Source organism: Lepus europaeus, chromosome 13 (genome assembly GCF_033115175.1).
Source record: "Lepus europaeus isolate LE1 chromosome 13, mLepTim1.pri, whole genome shotgun sequence".
In the NCBI taxonomy this organism is placed as follows: domain Eukaryota; kingdom Metazoa; phylum Chordata; class Mammalia; order Lagomorpha; family Leporidae; genus Lepus; species Lepus europaeus.
The window spans coordinates 44,864,137-44,876,020 of record NC_084839.1 but is presented as its reverse complement, the minus strand read 5'-3'; the positions used below and the strand labels follow the sequence as shown (position 1 = coordinate 44,876,020).

The 11,884-nt window shown below is 41.1% G+C and overlaps 1 pseudogene; it reads left to right on the top strand.

The window, feature by feature from the left end:
• Positions 1 to 3,225: 3,225 nt before the first annotated feature.
• Positions 3,226 to 10,365, top strand: LOC133772321 (sperm-associated antigen 6-like; annotated as a pseudogene).
• The last annotated feature ends 1,519 nt before the right edge of the window (positions 10,366 to 11,884 follow it).

The following is an 11,884-nucleotide window of genomic DNA, read 5'->3' as shown; positions in this document are numbered from 1 at the left end:
CGCTGAAAAACTCTGAAATTATGAAATCTATAAGAAAAAAACTTTTATAGGGCTGTATCTATTTAAGTGAAAGACAGTATTTAAATATTTAAAAGTAATTAACTTTCATAATTTCTATCATTTGGCAGGTATTGAAAAATACATTCAATATTTATTAGAAAGTATTTTCACTTTTTAGAATTGGGTCTTACAACAAAACTATAGATTTAGTTGCAATGTTTTTTACGTTATTTTATATGCAATGTTTTTATACACTTTAAAATATAGTTTATTAAAACTCACCATGTTAAATATCTTTATATTTTGTATAATTTGAACCATTTAATCTTCATAAAGCCTTATTATAGATATTATCCATCTTATGTGAGTAAAATAGATTATAATTTGCTGAAGCTCTCAAAACTAATGAAAGCTTCAACCAGTAGTATTCAAACTCAAAGCTCTAAGACTCGTCTTTTAATCAGTGTCTTACTGACTCCCATGTTTATAAGTAATAGCCATCCAAGTGTTTAATAAGCATTCAGATTTCCTTAATTTTTCACCAACATTATATGATTTTTTTTTAAAGATTTATTTGAAAGAGAGACAGATCTTTCATCCACTGGTTCACTCCCCCAGTGACTTCAACATCCTTTGCTGAGCCAGGTCAAAGCCAGGAGCTCCAAATGGATCTCCCCTGGGTGTAGCAGAGGCCCAAGCACTTGGGCCATCTTCCATTGTTTTTCTCAGGCCATTAGGAAGGAGCTGGTCAGAAGTGGAGCAGCTGGAACACAAACCTGTGCCTAAATGGAATGCCAGCATCACCAGCGACTTTACCCCAACAATTTGTAATGTACCAAAAAATTAAAAGAATTGTATTGTGGGGCCAGCATTGTGCACAGTATGTTAAGTCACTGCTTATAACACTGCATCCCAAATCAAGTGCTGACTCAAGTCCTGTCTGCTCCACTTCTGATCCAGCTTCCTAATTCATCTGGGGAGGCACAGTAAATGACAGCCCAAGTACTTGGATCCCTTCCACACATGTGGGAGATCCAGATGGAATTCCTGACTCCTGGCTTTGGCCTGGCCCAGCCCTGGCTGTTGTGTACCTTTGGGAAGTGAACCACCAGACAAAAGATCTTTCTCTCCTTCCCTCTGTCTCTGTGCCTTACTTTCATTTTCTCTGCCTTTCAAATAAAAAATCTTAAAGAAAAAGAATTGTATAATAAACATCTATATATCACCACTTGGACTTAATAACATTTTACTATATTGGCTTCAATGCATGCCAATATAATTATCCATTATTTTAATTATCTACTCATCAATCCATCTTATATCTTTTTTTATTCATTTCAAAGTAATTTGCAAAGTGTTTATCTGCACTAAACAATTTCAGACTCTTATTCACCAAGGTTCAAGATTTACTGCTGGTAGAACCAGTGCTGAGGTATAGCAAACGGAGAAAGGAGAAAATAAAATACAATCCTGTGAAGAAACTGTATTTAAATCATACACTTAAATATGGTTTGAACCCAAGATACCTGAACACATACCTTGAAATTCATAACCTTTCGCACAAATATTGATCTTTCTTTTCTACTTTATAATTTTAAGTATTAACATAACGAGTCACAGTTAACTGTCCCTCTCATCTCCATAGCCTTTCTCTCATTAAGCTCTGTCAGTTATTCCTTGAATTGCCATACACACCAGATCTTTGTTTTGTATTCCTACTGCTATATCCACATCTCAGGCTATGTTCTTGTACTCCTGAGTTACTATGATGTCTATTTTTATTCATACCCAGTATCTTTCCTACGACCACTCTCTCAAACTCTCTACCACTCATCTTTTTAAACTCCTGTTTGATCTTGTTATGTGTCTCCATAAAAATCTTGAGCCACTCAGCAGTACCTTCAAATTCAAGTTTAGTTCCTAGCCCAAGATACAGAAAAGCTCCAAATGTTAAGTGTTTGAAGAGATAAATCTATTTACCATGACTGGACATTACACCATATAGAAGTCCTGAAATATCACGTAGTAATCCCCAAAACAGTAATCCCTAAAATTTGTATGTCTATTATTTTAATAAAGTATTTTAAATAAAGCCATCCATTTTGCTGCAAATGACAGGCTTCATTCTTTTTTATAGCTGGATAATACTGCATTGTGTGTATCATTCTGACTGGCATCATGCAATATTGTGCCACCACACCCCACCCCGGACCTGAGTCATCCCTTTGTCCAGTGTTTCCATGCTGTTAGTCATCTGCCAGCCATCTATCAGAACAACTGTGGGGGTGTCGAAGCAGTGATGCTCAACACACCTTTACTTCACTGTGGCCCAACACATATGAGTAGTGATGCAAAGAAGTCACCAGTGTATAAAACCTGGGAGGGCAGATTAACTCTGGGACTGTGTGGTAACACTGCAGGGCATATATAAAAACACACAGTACACCCAGGATTCAGTATTGTCTGCAGTTTCAGCTGGGGTGTCTTAGAACATATTCACCACAGATAAGGGGAAACTACTAATTTTTATTAATGTCATTTTTTCCTAAGAGTTATTACCATGGGCTTTCTACTTATAATTTAGCTTTCCAGTTATAAATCAGAGTTCTCACCTGACCCAGAGTATATTTACATGAAAATAAGCATAACATTACCCTATGGGCATGAGTCAACATAGAATCTCCCTACTAAATGTCCTGCTTTACCACCCCAATTAACTCCTGCTGCTGAAGTTAGCTTTCCTATACTACTCAAGTGACTAAACCTGAGCAGGACATCAGTCAGCGGTAGGGCCCACTGCTCTATGGAGTCTGATCTGCACAGATGCCAGCTTGTGCATACTGTGGCACCACCCGACGTGTTGTGTACACTGAATACACAGGTAAAAGAAGTGTATCAAGGAAGAGCAGTCGGCCAGCCACTCAGCTACCACCCCGGTGCAAATTCAAAAAGATCTGCTTGGACTGCAGAAAAGAGTAGGAAGTATTTAAGAATGCACTAAAAGGTGCAAGCATCAAGAAAAAGTTTGAAAAATCTCAAAATGTCCTAGCATAAGACTTAGAGTACACACTTCTTCCCCAAATGTCCTACAACACAGCAAACCTTAACCTCCATCTACAAAAGAGTATGATACACTTACCAAGGTATTGTGTCTCTAAAGATGTAGAAAGTTACTTTATGGCATTTTATTATAAAATGAAACAAGAAATGCTTACTTTGGACATGATGAACAACTGTCTGGAAGTAAAAATCATGATAGCAAGGTAAACTGCCACTCAACTTGTACAGCATAAATAATTTTCTCTTAAAACAGACTAAGATTTGTCATTCTATCTTTATCACATAAATTCATGTTTTTCTAACTGTGGCTAGTGAAATGACATTAATTGCTAAATTTCATCCATTTTTTAAAAATGAAACAGAAAACAAGTGGACAGACAATATTCTCGTAGAAGGCCATTATTCTAAATGCAAACAATCTCCTGAAATTTTTGTTTCCTTCTTGTTATCTGTGTCAATGGGCACTCAGATACATACCAGATTGTTCAAATGTCTTTCTTAATGTGGATCCAGGCAAAAAAAAGTTTCAAAATCACTGGTGTAGGCAATTTCTCATAGGATTTTATTGTTCCAGAATAATCTGAAACTAATAAAAGTGCACCAGACCCAAAACAATTTGGTGACCTCTCAGTACTCTCTGGAGTCACCACTGCAACTATCACCAGTTATATTAGCACACAAGGATAATTATCACTGTTTTGTGTAATTATTATAGTGATAATAATAATCACTTTGTTTTGTGTAAGCCTACTTTTAAATTGATTTATTGTATTTTTATTTTTACTTATAAAGAGCTCCTATATGTTGACTCACTCCCCAAATGTCCACAATATCCAGGGATGGACTGAGGCCAGTTCCAGGAGCAGGGAACACAGTCCAGGTCTCCCACACAGGTAGCAGGAAGCCAATTACTTGAACCATTACCACTGCCTACTAGGGTCTGCACTGACAGGAAGCTGGAGTCAGAAGCTGGAGCCGGGAACCGCACCCATGCACCCTGATGTGGGATGCATCCATCTTAACTACAGGCTTAGCACCCAGGCCAGATATCTTACATTTGAAAAGATAAGGGACATGGGATAAATGAGATGAGTTATTTTTTCTCCAATAATAAAACATACTACAGGCGACTTCCCCCAGCCCCCACTCTGTTGGGACCAGGGAACCTCACCCTGGAGCAGAATCCCAATAAAAGCCTGTGAATTAATTGATTTGTCTGCCTGGGAAGATTTGTTATGCGCCGGACACCTTGCAGATGGTGCCAAAACCCGGAAGCTGTGGGTGCACGCCTCCCCTTTCTAGGTTTGAGGCCCCCTCGCTCCTTGAACCTGTCTGGTGCCCCAGGCTGACTACAGACCATGCTCGACTAACTGTAAGTAACTCCTCCCCTGCTCTCCCTCCCTCCTCTGGGTTGTCCCAGTCTCCAAGATCTCCAGCTACCTCTCTGAGCAGACAGAGACCTCCAAATCATGTGCACGTGGGCTCTGTTCTCTGCTGTTTAGCCTCCCAGCGGCTGTGGAGACGTCCTGCCGCTAGCTTGGCCCCATAGAGGACTGACCTCTAATCCATCTACTGAAGTCCAGGACAGGGGACACCTTGCCCAAATTTTAGTAGATCCGGGCTGCCGGGGAGACCATGGGATCTGGCCAATCCCGAGGGTGGGACTCAAAATGCCCCCTGGCCTGCCTCCTAAAGAACTTGAAGAAACTGGGACTGGCCCAGGACCTATGCAGTAAACACCTAATCTTCTACTCCACCCAGGCATGGCCTAATTACCTTGAGAATTTCTGCCGCAGGGAGAGAAAATGGTCAGAGGTCCCATATGTCCAGGCTTTCTGGGACCTCCGCTCCTGTCCTACTCCCTTCTCCCCTACTTTCCTCTCTGCCTGCTCCACAGCCCAGGTCTTGCTGGCCAAGATCGGCCCCACCTCCTAAGGCGCCTCTTCTGTGTTACTGCCAAACTCTCCACCTTCCACCTTTTCGGATCCTCTTGAGTTCCTGGGGACCCCACAGCTAGCCAGGAACCTCCTGCCCCCATATGCGCATTCTTCCACCCTTCCGCCATGTCCTGTCTCTTCCTCTGGCTCCCCGCCGCCATTGCTGAAAGCCAGGTAGCCACGTGGCCCAACCACCGGTGTCAAGCTCCACACCCATCCTAACAGGATTCGCTGCTCCTGCTTCCCTGGCCACCCTCCAGCAAAGTTTTAAAAGGACCTATTCCTGAACACGTGGCTCTCTAGCCTCCTCCTCTCATCTTTCTCTTCTCTCCTGCTCGCTCTCTCTCTCTTCACTAGCTCCTCTCCTCTTGTCTTACACTCTCCTTCTCTTTTTTCCCTTCTTCACCCCACCCCTCTGGTCTGCTGGGTTTTAGGTCAAGTGCCTAAACCCCACGTGGCCAACTGAATATGACATCATGGGCCTAAGGTGTTCTCAGGAAAAATGCAACTGGAACTATACACTGAGTTTGAAGGAATTTCTTTTTTTTTTTTAGGAATTTCTCTTTAAATCTAGGAAGATCACTACCTTTGAAAATATTGCTTTGTAACTTGCTAAACTTATTTTGCAATTTATTTTAACAGGTTTCTTGGTAGTCAGTACTCAATGAAACAGCAATGGGTAATTAGTACTTGTTTTAGATGAATGCAATTTCAATTTTAACTGAATTCAGATAACGATATTTAATATCAGCATCTTAAGTCATTTAGATTTAAATTTAATTTAATTTAATTTAATTTAAATTGGGTAAAGGCAAATGAGATAAATGTGTCTAAATGTAAACTTTTGTATACTCAGCATGTTATATTCTATAAAAAAATTTTGGGTTAGTTTATAAACTGTCTATGAAAAGAGTTCAACATTGCTTGGAGTAACTCAGGCTGAAATTTGATGTGTTACCTTAATCAGATTTTTTAACAGTTTATTTCAAAACATAAATCAAGGAAATTGGCAGATGGAAAACATAACAAGTATAGAAATGTGCATTTGGTAAGGAAGGTTAAAAGGAAAGAGTTATTTTGAGTAAAGAAAGGACAAGGTTTGTACGAATGACTTCATCCTGATGGCTAGTTTACTCTAGAATGGAATGGAAATGATGGAATGTTTCAAGTAAGTTGAAGAGGGTGTGTGGAAGTCACAGAAGGTTACGAAAGAAATCTTGGATCTTCATGAGAAAGCCACAGAGGCCTTAAATGTTCTGTAAAATCCTACAGATGCTTTCAAAAATGCTATGGGAAGTAAGTAAGTGCCTCTTGTTGAGTTTATAGTAAGTTTATAATTTTAAACGTGGCAATTTAAAGTCTTTTGTCATCCACAGTTTAAAATATCAGATTTGCTGCTCATAAAACTAAAGTGTTGTTGGTTCTATGCTTAGCTGTCCTCCTATAGGTTCTGATGGACTTTTTCTGGCCAAATCTATTGTATTCAGTATTTTGGGATGGCTCTGTAAACATATGAAGCCAACAATGTTACAGGTACCAACTGAGAGAAAATATGGTTAGCTGAGGTTACTAAGAGCAGAAAATAATTAGAATCAATTGGTAAATTAAAAAACAAAGAGTTTAAAAAGCTAGTATTGAAACTGCTATATTTGTTATCTAATGATTGAAACTGCTTTCTAAGTTTTCATTTGATATTGCTATTGTCAATAAGTGATCTGAGACTGGCACCCCCATTTCTCTATTCTAAGTCCAACTGGTTCTCTCATTTCTCTATTCTCCTCAAGGTAGGAAGCTAATTCTATTCTGAAGGACTCTCCAAGGTGCACAATTTGATTTTTAGATCTTACAAAAGGGATAGCTAACATTTTCTGTAATAGCCAAAATGAAAGCTTAAATTATAATTTCACAGCTAGATTTACTTTGCCATGGGCACAGTAAACAGGCAAGACCTCCCTTTCAAACCAAACAAAGGGAAAGAAAGTTTTAAAGGGAGGAGATAGCTTTCCTCATGGGTATTTTCTACCTCAGAAAAACCACTATCAGAACATGCCTGTGACTACAGACTTCTAGTTTAGGCCACAAAGATAGATGGGACTTGAGCACCTCCTTGACTTGCATCCTCTGGTCTGCTTTAACCAAAATCAGGTGGAAAAGAAAGCTAGGCATCAGAAATGTAAAGACAGGTGACAGGGCTATTAATGGCTGATCTGTACAGTGATCTTCCATCAGGGAGACCCAACAGGACAGTCCACTGCAGTGGCTTTCAATGTGGTAAGCCTGGGCTTCAGCAGAAGTCAGCTTGTGAAGAGCCCTGGCAGCTCTGCCAGCCAAGAGTTGGATCACTGGAAATGGACCTGCCCTGGAGTCGAAGGACTTCAGGTCAGAGCCACAGATCTTATTGGCTCTAAGCTGAAAAGCCCTTCACTCAGCCCAACTTCCAAAGTGACCACTGCAGCTGAGGGGACGGCCAAGTAGGGTCAGCAACATTGCAGGCAGAACTGTACATTTCCTGTTAGAGACGAAACCTGCCTTTACCTGGCCAGCTCTCCTCCCAGGCCAGGTAGGTAATAGAAGTCAGCAGGGTACCTTACCCAAAGAGATTCACACCTCCCTTATGATGCACCCCATGTGATGAAGTAGGTCTGGGCCTCTTAACTTACAAGGCCTAAAGCCCACCAGATTATTATCAAGCCCCTTCTGTCAGGTTCTATTTGCCTCTCAATCAGTAAACTTAGTTGTGGCTTAGATAGTATCTTCCTTAGGTTCTCCAATAATGACTCTGTCTGCCCTTTGTTCTACACCCTGTCTAGCCCACTTGAGCCTCATTCCTTTGTAATCATAGCCTCTAACATTAATGACTCTACTCCCAACCTGTGTGTATTGATGGTCCTCTCCTCCACTTAATTTGTATGATTATCCAGAATTTCTCTACAAACCCCACTACTTACAAAAGTTGAGTGGCCTTTCTCCCTGGTTAATGCCACTCTTAGGATCATTGGTTGCTATTCTCACCCTGACTTGTATACTACAATGTCTGTTTAAGTGTTTACAGCAGGTGATAATGGAATGAACCAAGGCCTTCAGCAACCAGGCAGTCAACCAGATGCTTCTCCATACATATATGCCTGTCCCTGCGGAGCCCCAAGATACCCCCAGTGGGCCCCTGTAGATGATGTTCCCAATCAACAGGAAGTAGCCAGAGAGATTCATCATCGCCCCCTTTCCTATCATCAAAAGGTCGGGATGGTAGCTTTGGGATCTGCAAGGAGGGAAGGCCTACACTTCCGAGAATGGAGAGTCCCTACCCGCACTTCCCAGGAAGAAAAGTCCTTGTCAAGGTCCCCGCAGGTGCCTAAAGGTCAACCAATGAGGATCAGATCTGCCTCAACCTTTAACCCCCACGCCCTGTATCTATAAAAGGAGCTCTCCCAACCTCTGACGCGTGACTTCCCCGGCCCCTACTCCTTTGGGACCAGGGAACCTTACCCGGGAGCAGAATCCCAATAAAAGCTTGTGAATTAAAAAAAAAAAAATACTACATAAATAGAGAGGGCCAATATTCTAAGAGTATTTGTAATGTATCATTTAAAAAGCACTGAGAAAAATAAGTAAAAATGAAATAAAAATTATTGAAGCGTACTGAGATTTTAAAGTTCATAGTGAAAAAAAAAAAAAAAACCTGTTATTGCCTCCCACAGGCATTTGAATCAAGACATTAAACTCTAATTTCAAGGTGAGCACACTGGGTCAGATTAAGCCCTAAATTTGCAATAATGTTTGACTCAAGCAAAAACAAGAAGATGCATGGTATTTTGATTTTTTTTAATTTGCTGAGACTTGCTTTATGGCCTAGCATGTGATCTATCCTAGAGAAAGCTCCATGGACTGGTGAGAATAATGTATATTCTGCATCTGTTAGATGAAATTTTCTATAGATATCCATAAGGTCCATTTAGTCTATAGTGTCAATTAACATTGTTGTTTCCTCTCTGATTTTCAATCACTTTCAATCTATGTGTATAGAGGCAACATGAGTTTATTGTAAGCAGCATGTAGTTAGTCCTGTTTTTTAATCCATTGGGTAACTCAGTGTCTTTTTATTGACAATTTAGTCCATTGACATTACAGTAATTATTAACAGGTAAGTTCTTTTAATGTAGTCCCTTTCGGGTAGCCAGCTAGACATCGAGGCCTCTCAACAACTGACTGCCACCACAGCTTGTACCAGACTCTGAGCCCAAACCACCAAGCTGAGCTGCACCTGGGCTCCTGACCCACAGAAACTGAGATAATACGTGATGCTGTAAGCTGCTATGGTTTGGGTCACAAGCTATGGTGGATGAAGGAGCTGTTCCTCTTTTAGTCCTCTGTATCCAGGAGCCAGAGATTGCTTTGAAAAGGATTGCTGCCTTGGCCCTCAGCGATATTGCAAAGCATTGTCCAGAATTAGCACACACTGTGGCGGATGCAGGAGCCATTGCTCACTTAGCCCAGATGATCGTCAGTCCCAATGCGAAATTGAAGTGCCAGGTCCTTTCTGCGCTCAGCCAGATAGCCAAACACTGTGTGGACCTCACAGAGATGGTCGTGGAAGCCGAGATCCTTCCAGTCGTGCTTACCTATTTGAAAGACAGGGATGACCATGTGAAGAAAAACGCCTCTACTTTAATTAGAGAGATTACAAAACATACACTGGAGCTCTCCCAACTGAGAGTTAATGGAGGAGGAGTGGCTGCTGTGATTGATGGCATTGGCTCCTGCAAAGGGAACATACGGCTGCCCGGCATCATGATGCTCCGCTATGTGGCGGCTCATTCTGAGAACCTGGCCACGGCTGTCAGAAGTTCCAAGGGTGTGCCCCAGTTGTCAATCTGCTTGTCACAAGAGCCAGAAGATCACATTAAGGCTGCAACTGCTTGGGCCTTAGGACAGATTGGGAGACACACTCAAGAGCATGCCTGGGCCTCTGTGGTCACCAACACCCTGCCAGTCCTGCTGTCCTTGCACACAGCAGTGGAGAGCTGAGGACATCCAGGTAAAGAGTGGAAAGCCATCAAGAGCATCCTCCAGAAGTGCATCCACCTCGCAGCCCTCGAGCCCCTCCTGTATGACGCCCCACACTACCCTGAAGCAAGTGCTGGAGCAGTTCAGCAAGGTGCTGCCACACAGCAGCAGAGCTCGGCGACTTTCTGTGACAAGCAGTGGCCTTAAAAGGATTCAGGAGATAAAAGTGGAACCTGGCTCTCTCCTTCAAGAATATATCAATAATATTAACTTATATCCAGAAGAAATAATAATGTATTATTCCCCTGGATTTTCAGATACACATCTGCAGAGGGCAGACAGCTATCAACCATTTACTAACTAAAACAAAGTCATGTTTTTATATCAAGAACACAAAGTCTTTTTTTTTTTTTTTGACAGGCAGAGTGGACAGTGAGAGAGAGACAGAGAGAAAGGTCTTCTTTTTCTGTTGGTTCACCCCCCAATGGCCACTGCAGCCAGCACTCTGCAGCCGGCGCTTTGCGGTCAGTGCACCGCGCTGATCCGAAGGCAGGAGCCAGGTGCTTCTCCTGGTTTCCCATGCAGGTGCAGGGCCCAAGGACTTGGGCCATCCTCCACTGCACTCCCGGGCCACAGCAGAGAGCTGGACTGGAAGAGGAGCAACTGGGACAGAATCTGGCACCCCAACCGGGACCAGAACTCAGGGTGCCAGCGCTGCAGGCCTATTGATTAGCCTATTGAGCCGCGGCGCCGGCCAAGAACACAAAGTCTTTGTGAATAGCAGTTCTTGAAGTTCTTCCTAAATATTTGATCTAATAAAGCATAGTTTTACTCAATGCAAAATACCTTTAGATAAACTTTTCTGGACATATGCAGTACTTTAAAAATTACTAACTTGAATATATGAGGAACAATTTACAGTCATTTGTATGCATAAAATTTTATCTAAAGATAGATTTTTTAAAAGACATTAAAGGCAAGAAAAAAGTAGTCTCTTTCTCCCTCCTTTACAGTTTTCATTTGCAGATAAGTGACTTTCTATAGTGGTGTCGTTTGGTTTCTTATTAATTTTAGTATGTCTTTCTTTTATAAGCCTCATGATAACCTGAAAGCAACTTCTTTTGGCTATAGCAAGCTACCTTGAAATAACTTAGTGTTGATTATAAAGATATGGAAAGAGACAAGCAAAAAACAAAGAGGTACAACATCCTAATAAACCATTCTACACTTGTGCTATATTCCTCCTTGTATTTCACATTTCTGATATTATATTTGACCTCTTTCAGTATTAACTATCTCTTCATATTTTAATGTAGTGATTATAATTTTTTAATCTTCAAGGTAATGTTATCAATGTTTAAAATATTAGAGCATTCTCAATTTGTATAGTTACTCCTTCTAGTGAATTTTTTACTTCTTGATATTTTGTTCTTACTTGTTAGCATCTCTTTGTTTCAGTTTGAGGAACTCCCTTTATCATTTTCTTGTAACACAGGTTTGGTGGTGATCAATTTTCTCAACTTTTGATTGTCTGGGAATATCTTCATTTTTACGTCATATCTGAAGGATAGCTTTGCCAGATACGGTTTCTTGGTTGGCAATTTTTTTCCCTTTGAAACTGTACAAGTCTCATTCCATTCCTTCCTCGCCTGTAAGGTTTATTTTGAGAAGTCTGCAGGGAGGGGAACGGGCCCCCTTTATGTTATTTGCTTGTTTTCTCTTGCAGCTTTGAGAATTTGCTCTTCATCTTTAACCTTGGAGGAGCTGTCTATAATATGTCCTGGGATAGACTTGGTTGGGTTGAATCTGGTGACCTTTAACTTTCCTATACTGGGATAGTTGTATCTTTCTTGAAAATTCAAAAAAATCAAAATACCATGCAT